The 16,445-nt window shown below is 45.6% G+C and overlaps 1 protein-coding gene across 1 annotated transcript in view; it reads right to left on the bottom strand.

Moving 5' to 3' along the window:
- Positions 1–15,492, bottom strand: part of EPB41L3 (erythrocyte membrane protein band 4.1 like 3) — a 235,109-nt gene extending 219,617 nt beyond the window's left edge. The window contains exon 1 of the mRNA XM_027575715.2: positions 15,213–15,492. The gene's annotated coding sequence lies outside the window, so the exon portion shown is untranslated. The remainder of the gene's footprint in view (positions 1–15,212) is intronic.
- Positions 15,493–16,445: the final 953 nt, after the last annotated feature.

The raw sequence follows: 16,445 nt of genomic DNA, 5'->3' as shown, positions 1-16,445 counted from the left end.
AAGGCAACTATGATGTGAATGTATACACAAAGATATTTTCTAACAGAAAAAACAGAAAGAAAGCAAATGTATGTATTAGGAAGATGGATGCCCGTAGTTAAGGAATATATTAAAAATAGAATCCTGTACCCATTGACGTCTGACACTGGGTGTGCTAACTGGATGGGTAGAGATTCTATAGACTTCTTCAATGTCAATGTTTGTCTAGAATCTTTCTGAGATTTCATACACCTTTCTCTCCTCTTTTTTTTTTAAAGATTTTATTTATTTATTTGACAGAGAGAGAAAGCATGAGCAGGGGGAGCAACAGAGGCAGAAGGAGAAGCAGGTTCTCCGTGGAGCCCGATGTGGAGCTCGATCCCAGGACCCCAGAAATCATGATCCGAGCTGAAGGCAAATAGGTGCTTAACCAACTGAGCCACCCAGACACCCCATACACCACCCTCTTCTGGTGACTTTTCCCCATTCGCTTTTTGCCAAAAGACAACCTCTTTTCTGTGCTATGGAATCCTTCCCTCCATGGCTCAAAGTCCCCTTCTGCCTGGGATGTCCTGGTTCTGTGCCCTCTGGTTCTCCCCCAGGATCTCAACCCTTCCTTCGAGAGGTCTTCCTGGTTTTCTTTACCTGGGTTTCCTGCCTTCCCCACACCACCCTCTCCTACCCCCTGTTCTATCTGTGGCTTCTTTTTTCATTCCAGGCATGGGTAACCTCATAGGTCCTTGAGGAGGGAGATAGGCATCCTGGTCACCTGGTTGCCTTGCACAGAAATACTGTGACATAGCCCCTTCCTCACCCCATCCTCTCGTAACATCAGCTTTTATACCCGTAATTCCCACACAGCGCACCCATGTGGCTTGGACCCAAGCCCGCCATGTATGTATGTACCTCTCCCTCCCTCTCTCCTTTATCACGTTCCACCTCTCAACATTTGTCTGACCCCTGAAGCCTTACTATTCCTTCACGTGCAGGGTAAACACCACCTCTCCTGTGAAGCCTTCCCAGTCTCCCTGTCACAATTAACTGCTCCTCTTCAGTGTTTCCACATAACTGGGGTGGCCACTTAAAAAATGTGCATAAAATGTTTTATTATGCAATCATCTCATACATAGTGTCAGCTCTGAAGCACGATAATAAAATGCATACCTGTGAACCCATCGCCCGTCTTAATAACAAGAATACTACCAATATCATTGCATCTACTTATTCGGTCCTCCTGCCTCCCCCCTAGGTTTTCCTAAAGAATGCTGTTAAGTTTTGCATGGTTTCGAGGCTTATAAAAGTGGTATTATATCATTCAATCTCCTGTAACGTTTTTTTTTTATCAGCTGTGTTAAAGATTCATCCAGGTTATTGGCTGGGCCCTGAAGTTCATTAATTTTTATGGCTGCATAATATCTTATTTTGTGAACATGCCATCATTTATTTATCCACTCTCCTGCCTATAGACATTTGTGTTGCTTTTCAATCTCTTGCTATCATGGATGTTTTTGAAACATTTCACGGTGCATATGTATGACCATTTTTCCATGGTTTATTGAGATATTTAATGTCATATCATTTTAATATTAAATTAAATTAATATCATATTTAATGATGAGCAGAAGTACTATGTTAGACAGTGTGCATATCTTTATAAGGTAATGCATAATTATTTTTCAATACTGTTGTATCAGTTTACCCACTTTCCCCATGTATAAGATTTGACATTTTCATAAAATTCTCTTTTGAAACTCATCATTATCACACTTTGTACCATGTTTATTGGTATTTAAATACTCATCTCCCAATGATAAGATGATTAATATATTTGATTCACCTGTTTATTCCCATGGCCTACATCAGTTATTTAAAAATGCTTATAAAAATGATAAATGAATACCAAACTGAAATAAATACAACAACCTCTATTTGATTTGAGTTACAAGATTTTCTGCCTTTTAATGCAAATAGCATGGAAGGATTACAGTGTTATCACTCCTTTGTGCAAAAATGATTAATTCAATCAGATTGCTTTCCTATTAGATCAGCAGAATGAAGAAAATGATAGTTTTGTTTGAGAAAGAGAGAAGGTAATAAATTTGAGGCAAGGAGAGAAGAAAGCCTGACTATAAGCGTAAAAGTGTGATTCAGGATGTGGACACTAGAGCCCAGAGAAATGGGCACTGGAAGATAAATAAGAGATTTGGGAAGGGGATCACAAACCACTTGATACGCGTCCAAAGATTTTCACCTTAAGCTTTCTATGGGGCTTCCTGCTCCAAAGTCTCACAACTGATGCTAGTAGTTCCAAAAAAAAATTTTTTTTTATCATATAGGTTGAATATAGTTGTCTGGGCCAGTCTGGAATCTAGCCATAATTTTTAACATTTTCTCTCAGGGTAAAGAACTCAAAATTCTCAATGACTACTGACAAATACACTCTTGGAAAAATGACTCATCTGTAAAATGGGGAATACCTATGTTCAGAAGGTAGGTCTCTGCCTTTTGTCACTCCAATCTTTTCACCCCTAGGGCTGAAAAGCCAGAGGCTAAAGAAAAGAAGCATTTCCACGCTCTTAAAAACAAAATGCACAACATCCATTAAACTACTCTTTGATCATTGCTTCTCTTCAGCTTTGAAAAACAACTCAGAAAAGGGGTGCCCAAACCTCCCAAAGTCTGAGAAAGGCAGGCATTCCTTATGGGGGGAGATGTAAGAAGTTTAAAACAAGACCACTGGCTCAAAAAAGAGGAAGACTACGTCAGCAACATTGCTCAACCTGTGTCTAAAGGGCACAAGACACTCCTGAAACCCCCCATGTGAATACAGTTGGGAAAATAAAAGGCTTCAAAACATTCAGAGGTCATTGACCTGGTCTTGCCCGCATCCCTGATGCTGGCTTTCACATCACGTGCAAACTGATACTTTAGTAGGTCAATGCCTAAAAACAAATTCCTGAATTCAGCGTGTCTCTTTGCGAATAGAGAAGAGTCAACAAGAAGTGGGTAAGAACTACACCATAAATCTCAAGCAAGCAACCCCGCATGGACAAATTCAGCTTGTCTCTACAACAACAAAACCATCCAACCATCAAAAAGAGAATACATCTGGTACAGAACTCAGTGTTTTCAGCCCAGGTAGAAGGCACATGCTCACAGCACTCTGGTGTTTAAAGGGATAACCAATGCTTGCTGAAGTTACAGGGAGAAGTTTAATAGAGACAGAAGTCTTTAAAATATTACTCTGATTAACTCTGACACTTAACCTGTTTTCAAAAATCCACAAACAGATGTGTTTTAATTTCCATCCTAGTTCACAACGCTAAGCCACTAAACACCTACTACGTCACAAAATCTGTTTCTTGGCTATTAAGAGAGTTTGGGGTTTGGGGGGCAGGGAAGGGTGCTAGGATGATGTTCAGGGGCAATGGGTAGAAAAAGAGGAAGAGCACATTTATCTGACTCTGATTAATTTTCTGTGAACACAACACAACTTGCTCTCTCGAGCCCATGGTACTCGGCATTCACTTTCACCCACACCCGGCACAGTGAAGTGTAATGTGAGGAAATGATGCTTTTCCCTTTTTCATTTTTAAATTCTCAACTCTTTTCCTCAATCTTGCTGAAATTATACTTTTGGTCAAAGTGATAACTTTAGGGGTCACTTTTTTTCAAGTCAACTCATTTCCAAGTAGTAAGTTACCTGCATTTCCATGGAGAGCTACTGGTAGTTCAGCCCAGCTGTTCTTTGTAGGATCATGTAAGCAGCTCACAGTGAAAGCCATTCGCTACATCCCAGCCCTGCCTGGTGGACTTTTATCTTCCACTAGACTAACAGCTAGTCACATATAACCAACACTCCCTTTCCCTATGCCAAATGGAGGCTGGGAGGAAGCATTATGAAAGATGGGCTATACGTTAGTTTATGTTTATGTTACCAATAGATTTTAATGGAAACTACACAGAGAAAGCATCTTCTTGCTAGGCTTTGTAAAGACGACTCAGAGTAACTTTATTTTTTAAAAAAATATTTATTTATTTATTATGTATTTATGTATGTATGTATGTATGTATTTAAAAACCACCTGCCCTTCCCCTCCTGTGCCTGGAGCTGACCCCCAGCCCCTGGAGCGTTTCCCCTCAAGAGGCTCTACCTCTTCTACACGTGCTCTGTCTGCTAATAGCCAGCAATCTGAAAAATGCTGTCAAGCAAACAGCAGAGGAGAAAAAACCAGAAGGAGGGTTTGATCCTGTGGCTGATTCCTTGGCCATTGCTGCTCCCCACAGCCCTCTCGAGTACCCAAATTACAGCCCCTGCACCCTTCAGCCCACCTTGCACTCTTTGGCCTCCTGTTCCCAGCCCTGGGATTTTTCTGACAGAGTGGGACAAAGACCTACCCAGAATATCTTTAAAATCACCCAAATTTGTGAGGAGAGGTAAAGAAGAGGAAAAGAGGAAAATAAAATGAAATTCTAGGTAACGTGGTCAAACAGGGAAAGTGTTGAGCCAGTTCAGAAAAAACAGGTTAACTGTCATCAGCCTAATATTATCAATTACCTAGAGAATTAAAATTATATTACTTGTGCTAATAATAATGAACCATTCTCGTTAAAGAATTCTTTAGGATGTTTATACAGCAAAGCGCTCTTTTCATTTCCTTGTGTCAAATTGTGTTTCAATAACACTGACCTGTAAGAACTATCATGGGGCTTATGCAGGTTTATCAGGTTTGTGTTATCAGGTTTAAGAAACAAAAGGTTTTTAATCTATCCTGATGCTTTAGGATTGCAGATTTTGAAGCTGAAACAGCTGTAACTCCATCATAAAGATGAGTAAACTGTCATCCAGGGAAATTCAGTGACGATGAACCTACAATCGGGAAAATTTCACCACTGCTTATTTTTCCTGAAACACATTTGGTTATCCCCTAACCATATTCTAGGGAGAGCAAAGCTACACTTAAGACAAAATAGGACACCATAGGGTGGCTCAGTCAGTTAAGTGTTCAACTCTTGATTTTGGCTCAGGTCCTGATCTCAGGGTCATGAGATTGAGTGCCACACTGAGCCCTGCACATAGGGCTCTGCACTGAGCTTGGAGCCTGCTTAAGATTCTCTCTCTTTCTCCCTCTCTCGCCTTCTGCCCTTCCCCAACGTGTGCATGCTCTCTCTCTCTCTAAATAAAAAGTAATAATAATAAATGATTAATTAAAGAAAATGAGACAAAATAAGACATGAAGTAACCTGAAACATAAGAGTAGAATCATATGTGAAGCACCTGGGTGTCTCAGTCAGTTAAACATCTGCCTTTGGCTCAGGTCGTGATCTCGGGGTTCTGGGATCGAGCCTCCCATGTGGCTCCCTGCTCAGTGGGGAGTCTGAGTCTCCCTCTCCCTCTCTACCTCCCCCACCCCTGCTCATGCTCTCTCAAATAAATAAATAAAATCTTAAAGAGTATATTCATATGTTAAAAGTACAGCACACAAAACAAAAAACAAAACAAGACATCATGATACTTTTTTACTTAGTGAGAAGGTCTGACAACTGGGTCACACATACAACATTACTCATTGTTGCATTACCTAATTCATTTTCATCTTTAATATGTTTTTCAAATAGCTAAGAATAGCACAAATTACTCATTCTTTATAAATACAATGCAGATGATGTTGTAACATGATAATATTCCCCGGGATTCATAAATTTGGTGACAGAAAAGTATCTAAGTCATCCAACCTTTTAAAAAATAGGATCATCTGTTTTTCCAGTATCTAACCATAAGAGGAAAAGTGAAGTCTCCTGAGAAAGGACCCAGGTCAAGGGAGGAAAGAGTCAAGGTACAAACCTTGGTCTAAGATCAGTGTGGTTGCACTGGTAGATGAAAAGCCTCCCAGCTGCCCATCTAACTTCCGGTCCTCTTGTGCCATTAAACTTTGTCCACTCGCAGCCATGGTAATCTTTCTATATCTAACCTCCTTATATCCCCCTTCTGCATAAAATCCCTCCTTGCTTCCCCGATGCCTATCTGATAAATTCCAAAATTTCCTATGCTTACAAGTTGGGTATACTTGTGCAAGCACTTACCATGCACCCAGCATTTCATATGAAAACACAGAAGCGGTAACAGACCTGGAGTATGATATGGAGTATATCTTGTGCCATTCTCCATCCTAGCACCCAGACGCTTGTGTCTGAGTCCCGGGTGAAAGAGCTACTTCTCTGCAATCACAAAATCCACTAAGTGGCATCATTGTGTGGTGGTAACCCCACGGCGAGAGGTGAATCCTGAACCTCATGGGGCCAAAGGGATAATAGTGCCTTAAGCAGTGACCCACAACCTGCACCCAGTCCAGACTTGAGGAAGGCCAAGGCATACATAACTCACTGGCAGTCCTGGTGACTCCATATTAGGTTTGGGCCACAGCGAGTTTAACAGCATCCATTGGTGCCTGTGGGATCTTTGATGTTCAATGTCAGTAGGGTGGCCGGAATAAGAGCAAGTAAAAAGGGTGCCTGGGTGGCTCAGTCGGTTAAGTGGCTGCCTTCGGCTCAAGTCATGATCACGGGATCTTGGGATCCAGCCCTGCATTGGGCTCCCTGCTCAGTAGGGAGTTTATTTCTCCCTCTCCCTCTGTACCTCACCTCATGCTCTCTCTCTCTCTCTCTCGCAAATAAATAAAATCTTAAAAAAAAAAAGCAAGTAAAAATAGTAGGGTTCAGGCTACAGAGAGAAGGCTTGTTTTTTTTTTTTTTTAAGATTTTATTTATTTGCGAGAGAGAGAATGAGAGAGACAGAGAGCGTGAGAGGGAGGAGGGCCAGAGGGAGAAGCAGACTCCCCACCGAGCAGGGAGCCCGATGTGGGACTTGATCCCAGGACTCCAGGATCATGACCTGAGCCGACGGCAGTCGCCCAACCAACTGAGCCACCCAGGCGCCCAAAAGAGGCTTGGTTTTGCAAGCAGGGGATTCCCCAGGGTTTCTAAAGGCCGGTCAGGAGAAATCTGACTATGTTTAGAATTACCACTGATGCAGGCGGTAACAAAGTCAAAGAAATACAGTTGTACTACAGTTATTAAACTGTTTGGCCTTGGAAACATGGGTTACTCTTGTATCCACTATAAATTAAAGTGCTCTTAAAAAAATCAGATCAGCTCTGTCCATTTGAAAAAAATGAAGTACAGCAGTTTTACTTAATTATCTTGGTAATTAAATGATCAATGTAGATCACTGCAAGATCAAGGGGCCTAAATGAATTTGCCACAGATTATTTCAGTGTAGACAGAGATAAATGTCCCTGATACTCATTATTTTTCCAACATGAATGATGCAGCTATAGAAGGGTAGCCTAACATAATAATTTCTATTTGATTTTGAAATGCAGAAACATTTTGCAGTAGGATTATCAGGTTTATCTTCCTAATTGCATGTTGCTTTGGTTGCTATCAAAAACAAACAAACAAACAAACCCAAAACGAAAACCCAACAACTTGAAAAGTGGCAAAGAGAAAATTGCATTTAAATATCCTCAGGGTTAAGGTTTATTTTTTTAAATGATTAAAAAATAAGTAAACATAGTCAGGACCAAAAGCTTGAGACATAAATATTGACCCAAAAGTCAATTGGTTAGATATAAATTTTCACACTGAATTAAGTGTTAAGAAATATGCATCATATGATACAAAGGGATGGGTGTATTTGTTTGAGCACTTACTATGTGCCAGACATTCTGTAAGTATTATTTCCACTTTTTTATAACAATGCTGCTAGGGAAGTATTACTAAACTCGTTGTGCAGAAGAAGAAACTAAGGCTCAGAAAACTTAGGTGATTTGTCCCCAGACTCTCAGCGAGAACCCACTGGCAGTTGGATGATTGTGGCAGTGTGACTGCCTCCTACCTGCTCCCAAATCCTTATGTCAGTGTCTTGTTTCCAAGAGAATCCAGACTAAAACAACACAGACACCGATGTGTGTGTACAGGTGGGGAACAGAAGCTTAGCTCAGAGGAGCACAAAGGTAGGTGAAGGCAGGGAGAACACTCTTCCAAAAGGACAATCTTTCAACAATTTTTTAAGGATCCAGGTTAAAAGTCATTGTGATGACTGAGATGAAAGGGAATTTGTGAAATTGGCATGAAAGCAAAACACTGAGACATGGGAAAGAAATAGGCAAAAGGTGGCACGTTTTATTTGCAGCTACCCACATATGAACATTTTCCTCTTTGCTCCAAAAGATACTCCCCTTAGACTCCTTACGTGTTGGGATGGGTACTGAACATGATAGCAGGCCACTGCGCTCATTCTGTTTCGTATCATGATGTTTGTTCTACTCTTTAGGGTTTTAAATATTCTCATATTGTATAGATATTTTTATTTACAATGTGAATTAAAAAGGGCACCAGCATGCAAAGAAACAACTATTTTAGGTGGAATGCAAATATATCTTACTCTCTTTTACATCAGACCTCTAGCTTATCCAAGTGGTCTTCGCCCACATGGACTCCTGGTTTGATGATTTAGCTCTGCAGAATTTTGTGGCTATTGGGGGAGAAAAATAAGTTCTCTAGGTAAAGGTGAATATGAGTCTCTGTTTAAATATTTGCTTATATTTGAATTTGGTCTCGTGAATCTTCCACGATGTACTTTTATATTGAAAAGGTTACAGAGATGGAGAGATTTGCAGATTTTTAAAAAAACTATCAGGCTAGTAACGAAAATATTGTGTCTCACTTTATGACGTTATTTAGTTTTTTTATCCTCTGTGGAATGTAGAGATAATAATTCTCTATTATGTCCATTTTCCAGTGAGGAAGCTGCGGTGGAGAAAGTCTGAACAAGCTGCCAGGGGAGCTGGGTTTGGAAAACTGTCCTGATAGGACTCGCATGTGTGTGGCCAAATGTTTTCACATAGTGGATGACCAATGAATGTCTTTTCCAGTTTGAAACATATTTACATAAACTTTATAAACATGAAGTGTCAAAATCTATATAACTAGACCCAACAGCTCTTCTTCACTTAGATCCATCTAATTTTGCATTTTCCAGAAGAGATCTGAGTATATAATTCCAACATCCTAGTAAAGTGTGTAATTCCCAACTATTCAAAACCTTGGTACCTGATCATGCCCGGTTTTGTTCTACTGGCTCATTCCTTATGGGCAATGGGCACTTTATAACTATTTGATGAGGCTGGATTTATACTCTTAAGTGTGAAGGTTGTATATTTAAGACTGTTTGGAAGCATTTCCATTCCTGGAATACGGAAGCTGGCCAGCTTTTTACAATAATTTCTTTCTCCACCTGTCCTCAAACATGTCGTATACACAAGAGGAATGGCTGTCTTTTCATTCCTCTGGATCAGAAACATTGGAACAACTACCCATGCTAATTAACAAGGCATGATTATAGTTTGTGAATCAAGGTGCCATGATAGGAATCAGATGAAAAGCTTCCTACAAGAGATTCTAGATCAGACAAACTCAGGAGCCCAGAAGGAAGAGTTCTCGCACATATTTCTGGATGCTTCAGCACTTGATGGGCGTCTTGCCCAGCAATCCTCATCTTTCTTTCAGCCCAATTACTACAGGCTTGGCTCTCCACATGCAAGTCTGCTTTGTCTCATCATTTTCTCACCTCTACTATGAAGAATATTAAGAATTATATGAGTCCTTCCAGCTGCCAAGGCTTAAATTATTTGTGTAATTAAACAAAAACGAGGTAGAGGGTGGTTCGTGATGTTTCCTGATAACTGCCTCTTCCCTACTTCGCCTATAAAAGCCTGCTCAAGGGTTGAGTACTCGGTATACTGCCTTGACTTGGGTTTAGAACATCTTTCCCCTGTCTCTGCCCTTCTCAGGAATCCCTGTGTGATGGTTCACTCAGTGAAAAGTTATAGAGCCCCCACTTTGGGCACCCCTTAGCAGTGAATACAAAGATGAATAAGTTCTCAATCAACAGGAATGCCCTGGAGAAGAAATACATGGGATAAGCAAAAGAGCTACAGAAGGAAAGGTGAGGCAGAGACCTTCTGAGCATGACCAAGAAAAACTTCCCAAGAAAGGTGATCTTTGAGCTGGGTCTTGAAACACTGGTAGGATTTCAAGGTCTAGGGTGAGGAGGGGCATTTTAGTTGAAGGAATTGGGTGAGCAAAAAGCACAAAAATAAAATCTATAGATGCATCAGAAATAGTGACAGGTGTGATGGGTTTCCTGTTGGAGCCAGTGGGATATAACACTGAACGTGTAAAGCGAGGACAGAGAACTGAGGGTTCTGAACGCAGATCTAAAGGTTTTAGGAAATAGGAAAGACCTGAGGTCTGGAGCTGGGGAGTGATATAATCAAAGCTGTACTATGAAAGGATTGACATGCATGCAGAAGTTAGGGGAGGTGGGAGGGCCAAGGGAGGAGGGCTAGGCTGATTAGCACAATGGTCCAAGCAGCAGGAGGTGACAAGGGGCTGGGGCAGAATGGGTAGCAATCTAAAGGGTGGGAAGTGACAGTAAAGGAAAGCATAAACAAATGAAGACCCAGCCCCCCCCCCCCCGCACCCCCCTGCTCCCCGCCCCGGGGGGCGGGCCCAGATATGTTGCCCCAAGATAAGGGAGGAAAGTATGAAACTGATGGATGAGTTTTAGACATCTTGAGATTAAGGTGACCATGGAACAGCTGGGTAGATATCCACTTGGCAGGTAGAAATGCAAGACGAGATTTCTAACGGATGCTGAAAAGTTAAGATCTGGTAATACTCCATTCAATCAACCTCCACTCCTACTTCTAGAAAACAGAAGCTTGTTGCCAGGGCAGCTAACCTAAAAGCCAGTCTGCATGCTAAGAGTTTACCTGTTCCTGATCTCTCCCCAGGAAGCATTCCCATCCCCATTTTACTAGTGAGGATGTTGCAGCTCAGAGACTTTACGTAAGACGGAGTCAGCAGTGAGGTGGCCGAGTTCTGATTCACATCCTTGTCTGCACGTTTCACATCCACACTAAGAAAGGATAGCTCTTTCCCTCCTTTTATTTCAGGGCTCCCAATATAAGTACTACATGCATTCCTTTATCCGTTCATATCTATTCTCCTCTTCTGATCTTCATTCATTCTACTTGACTCAAATCTCTCCTGTTCAGCCCCAAATATATTCAGTGCCATTCCCTATCCCATCACTGCTCTTAACCTAGTTAGCAGCTCACTTGCTCATTAGAGAGGATTCCAAGATAGCACAATTTCAGCTCCTGTGTTCATGAATTCTGTTTACAATCCCACCAGGGTACGATCCTTTGGATGAGCTTTGGGCTATGTGACCCACAGCACTTTAGAACACATGCTGGGCATCCAGCAGAACAGCTCTTTCTAATGGGACACGTCATCATGGCACCAAATGCTCCCAAACAAAAGCCTCACATGCTACTCAACTAAAAAGAAATGATTTTCTTCTCTTTAGCAATTTGGTGGCTACCCTTGATTTCTATATTGCAATTTCTTTGACTCCCTGGCAAAAGGACAAGTCATAAACTTTCTAACAGCTATTTATATTTCTCCATCTTTACTATGGAGATCATGCTAAAGTGCCTTTTCAATTTCTAGCCTCTAGCTCTCCACTGAAAGTTATATTTTTCTAATTAATCATGTGTCTTGTGATTCTTGGTTAACTAGTTCTGAATCAGAAAATTCTACGCTCCATGTGCTAGGTCTCACATTTTCTTCCCAGTACCCCTGATAACTCTAAAGTCATAAATGAATTCTCACAGTGTGGCAGATGAAAATTATTCTTCTTCTTCCAGATGAGGAAGTGGCTGCCCAGAGTGGACCGTGACTCATTCGGCTCCCTGCATCTTTTTAATGAACCATTCATAGCCAACTGCCTTGGCCTCAAGAAGAGAAGAAACAGAGAGACATACAGACTTCTTAAATAAGAATGGTGGGCATGTGGGAGAGATGGAACTGGAAGGAATGAGTAGCTAGGCAGGGTGACCTTCAGGGAACTTCCTATTGGTCTGGTTATATATAGTCCTGGGGGAGAACTTCTTCTCCTTCAAATCCAAGCCACAGGACCCTGGTTTAATGAAGTGTCTTTTGCCGTTGCTGCTCAAAGTGGGGCTCACTTTGCCGAGACCTCTTAACCTTTCTCACTGCCTATACAATAGCAACCAAATCCACGTTTTCTTTTTGGCCCACCAAATAGAATATGTAGGCAGAGGCCATGTTATGTTCCCCTGTGTCATCCTAACATTCAAATAACGAATGTATCTAAAACAGATAGAATACTTGTTAAAGTAGTGAGATACCTGTTTCTAGAGGTATTCAACCGGACTAGTATGGAGGGACTTCGGCCATGAAGCTGTCATTCTGTTATTTCTAAATTTCCTATATTTTAAGGGCATTCTTATTCAAAGAGACTGCACTGATCCCAAATAGTTTAAAAATATATGTGACTGAACAATGCATACTAGTCCTCAAGCAACTATTACAATTAGTTTAATATTCTGATTTTAATAATGATTGATCCTAGAAATTATTAAATGTCTTCAGGCCATTGTTTTTAATTACAAGCACCAGTCTATAAATGCTAATTGAACACCTACTACATGCCAGACCCCAGATAAAAGGATGAGAAACACAGAGCCTGCCCTCAATAATTTACATTCTAGTGAGGGGGGAGGTCTCCATTATTGGGACTGAGGGGTCACAATCTCGTTACATAATTTCATGTTGTACCTCTGCTCCTCAGAACAGAGAATGCTTTCCAGGGGTTACTATGGGTTCTAAGAAGCCTATGTAAAAGTCCTCTTTGGAAACTTACGTTAGGAGAGAGTATCTTTAACCTCTGATGTCACTCAAGTCTCTACTGTAACTGATCCAGCTGGGAAATGCCTATGGCAGAAAAAGGAAGGGGAAGAAGGAGGCCTGCAAGGTCACTTCAAAACCAACCCACACTTGAACCTTCCTTGCTATAAATTAAGTGTAGACATATATACACCTTCACCCTCACCCCCACCTCCATCCCACCTCCACACGCAGCATAATCCCTGCGGTAGGACAGGCAAACCTTGCTGGGCCCCTTAGTTACTGTCATTTGGAGAAATGAAATATAGGGGCCTCCACTTAGACCCTGTTCTACCAGATTAGAGTTTGTTTCTAATCAAATGGAATTTAGGTTTAAACCGGAATCAGATTTGGGATTTACAGTCATTTCGACTTTCATTCATTTCGTGGATTCCAGTCCTCTTCTCTCGTCCTAGTTTTAATCCCATGCACTTCGGAAGGAATTACACAGGAGCCTGGGGCGGGGGGCGGGGAGAGAGGGTTCTAACTCCTGAGCCCCTCCGAAAACCTCCCGACTGGGTCAGTCTTGACTTGCCTAGGGATCTTTGGTGCTCCCCGCCACCCTACAGCGACTGCACTAGCCGCCGGATCCCCGCGTTTCCCCTTCTCGCGTTTCTTGGACGCCGCCCCTCCCTCCCGAGAGGATTTCGCCATCAGCACCCCAGGCTTTCCCCGCGCAGAGGCAGAATGAAAAGCGAAAGCCGTGGCAGGCGGGCCGAGGGGGCGGCCGAACGTGCCGCGTGCCTGGTGCTCCTGGATCCGCAGTGGCCGCGAGGGCTGTCGCCGCACAGTGAGGACTCCGTCCTCAACTTTCATCTCAAGTCGGGTACCCCGGAGGCCACCGCAGTCCCGCCGCGCCCTACCCTGCCGGCCCAGAGCCCTCTGGCTCCGCGGCCCAGTGGCGCCCTCCCGCCCGCAGCGGGCCCCCGGCCACCCCACCTCCCGCGCAGCGCGCCTCCAGCTGGCCCGCCGGCCTAGCTACCCAGCCTTGGAGCAAGACGCGCCCCAGGGAGTTCGGCTGCTAAGCAGCCCCAACTTCGGCTTCCCAAGTGACACGACGCCCTCCCTCCCTCCCTCGAGCGCCGCCAGCCTCCGCCAGCCTCCACCCGAGGTCCTTACAGCCCAGCAGCGGGAAAATGAAATGCCCTGCAAGGGGCGCTCCCCCGGATTTTGAAAAACCGCTTCATTCGCCCCGGGAGCGCCTTGATCCTCCACCCGCAACCTCTGGCCAGATGATACTCACCCTGGGACGCGCCCAGGTGGAGGGGTCTGGCAACTGGGGCGGGAGCAAAGGAGGCAGCAAGGCTGAGTTGCTGGGATGCAGCTGCGCGCCTCTTGCGGCGAGGGGCTGAGGGCCCCCGGCTAGACTGAGCAGGAGAAGCGGGCCCCTCCTGCGCCTCCGCCTCGCAGAGGATCGCACACGCTTACCCTCATACACACACACACACGCACACGCACACGCACGCACTGCCACCAGCACCCTCACCCCGCGAGCCCGGACACGGAGGTCGAAGCCACTGGTCACTTTAAGGCAGGGGCTGAAACGCCCAGATAGAGGCAGAGGCTCTCCCCTCTCCTCCAAGCTTTCACCATCCTAGGAACTCCCCTCCACCGCCACCACAAGCACCCCCAATTTCCCAGAACAAGAAAGGTCTGGTTTCTGAGATTCCGCTCCCTGAGCTAGCGGTTCAAGCTGCAGGGGGGCGGGGAGGGATAGAGGGAGCACTGGAAAGCGAGCCCGCGCTCACCTCCGCCCTCCGCGCGGAGAACTGGCCAGCCCCACTCGCCTCTGGAGCACAACTAGGCGGCCAAGCAGGCACAGCCGGACCCCGGGGCGCTCCAACTCCGGCGAAGGCAGGGAGCGTAGCGACAGCAGCAGCCACTTCGCGCGTTGGCAAAGGCACGAAATCTCCGAATAGGCTGAGCCGCGGGCGCGGAGGGGTGGAGGCGCGAGGGGCGGAGGAGGAGTTGCCGGGGCCGAGAGGGATGACGTCCTCCAGCGCCTCGGGCTCGCAGGGACTGAAGATTCCTGCTCTCGCCCGGCCCAACGCGCTCTCTCCAGGGCTTCGCAGAGGCGCCGCGCCCGGCTCCAATGCGGCTCCCGAACGGCGCGCGTGGGGGCAATCCCGGCCAGCTTGAACCAGGGGTGCAAGCCCTCTGGCCTTCTCAGAGCACCTCGCTGCCAGTTCCTCGCCTTGGGGTGCCCGCCCGAGAGTCCCTGCAGATTCTAGGCGGGCCCCGGGAAGGCAGCCCCCCGGCCGGGCCAACCTCACCCCTTCCCCGCTTTCTCCCTCATCGACCTCGAGCCAAGGGCAGGCGCCCGCGCCCCGGCCGCTGCCCACTGGGCGAGCCGGTGTCCCGGCCTTCGCCCGGCTGCGAAGAGGGATGGGGCACCCGAAAGGAGGAGCGCTCACCTGGGTCACCCGAAGCCTTCCTCTCCAGCCCCTCCAGGAACCTGCCCGCAGCCCCCAGGCACAGCCTTCCTCGAAGAAAAAAAGTAGCGCAAGGGCAGAAGAGAGATAAGGCGGCTCACAGGTCCCTGCGCAGCGGCTTTTTCCTTCGGAATCTCCCGGGTCCGGTCTCGGGTTCGGCGGCGGGAAAGGGCTGTCGGAGGCTGGAAGGGGCCACCAGACCCGGGCTCCTCCCGCAGCGGCCGTGGCCGCACCGCCAAGTTGCCACCTGCAGCGCGCGTCGGGCGCCTGTGACAGCCCGCGCCACTCGGCCCGCGCCGGCCGGCCCTCCCCGCCCGCTGGTTGGCTGCGCCCCGCTCCTGGGCGGTCCCGGCGCTCGGCCCCGCCCCGCTCCCCGCGGCCGCGCGGCCAGTTCGCTGAGTGGGTCTCCTTCCAGGCCTGCCTGGGCTTTATAGCCAGCGAGTTTGGGGAGCTGCTCAGGCTTTGCAAGCAGGGGAAGAATCCGTCACACGCACGAACACACACACACACAATTTTGTGTAGGTTGGGTATTGGAGGAAAGAAGATAATAGAAATGCCCTTCGTGTGCCTTAAGGGGACCTGGTTACTTGGTGGTTTGTTTTTTGGTTTTTGTTTTTGTTTTGCTGGTATGAAATTTGTGCAATCTCCAAAAAGAGTTAACCTCACAGCGGCAATCAGTGTGCGGGGATGTGAGCTAGAAAGTGGCTTGAGGATTGTTTTCGCTTAAGCTTTACACAAAATTCACCCGAAGCGCTAAAATGTGGAGATAAGTCCTGGAGTCCCGTCGGATTCCAGCACCTAAAAAGCCATCTATCCCTACTGTTCCCTGCAGTCCCAAAGGGCCAGTGTGCCAGCCACGCGCTTGCACGATCCTGAGGCTGCGAGTACAGGCCATGAAAACTCACGCTGGAGCATATATGAAGCCTCTGTTTTGCACAACTCTCGGCCTTTTAAGTAAACAAAGGAAACGTTATTTTCCTTTCTCCTTCCTCTCGTTTTCAAGCGCACTCTTCCCTCTGCCTCTGAGTACCACCTGAAGTCATGCTTTCTGGAAAGTTGATTTGGCAAAGTCTTCCAGAGGAGAAAAACTATAAGAATACGAAAAGTACCAGTCTGGAAAGACAGCCAATCACCCAGAAACGTCTCACTCCTGGTGAATCTATGTGAAAGAGGTACATTGCCAAGCACCTATTTGTTTGACAACATTTCAAGATT

The sequence above is a fragment of the Zalophus californianus genome, chromosome 14 (assembly GCF_009762305.2).
Source record: "Zalophus californianus isolate mZalCal1 chromosome 14, mZalCal1.pri.v2, whole genome shotgun sequence".
In the NCBI taxonomy this organism is placed as follows: domain Eukaryota; kingdom Metazoa; phylum Chordata; class Mammalia; order Carnivora; family Otariidae; genus Zalophus; species Zalophus californianus.
The sequence above is the reverse complement of the archived record's forward strand: the minus strand, read 5'-3'. Positions and strand labels throughout refer to the sequence as shown.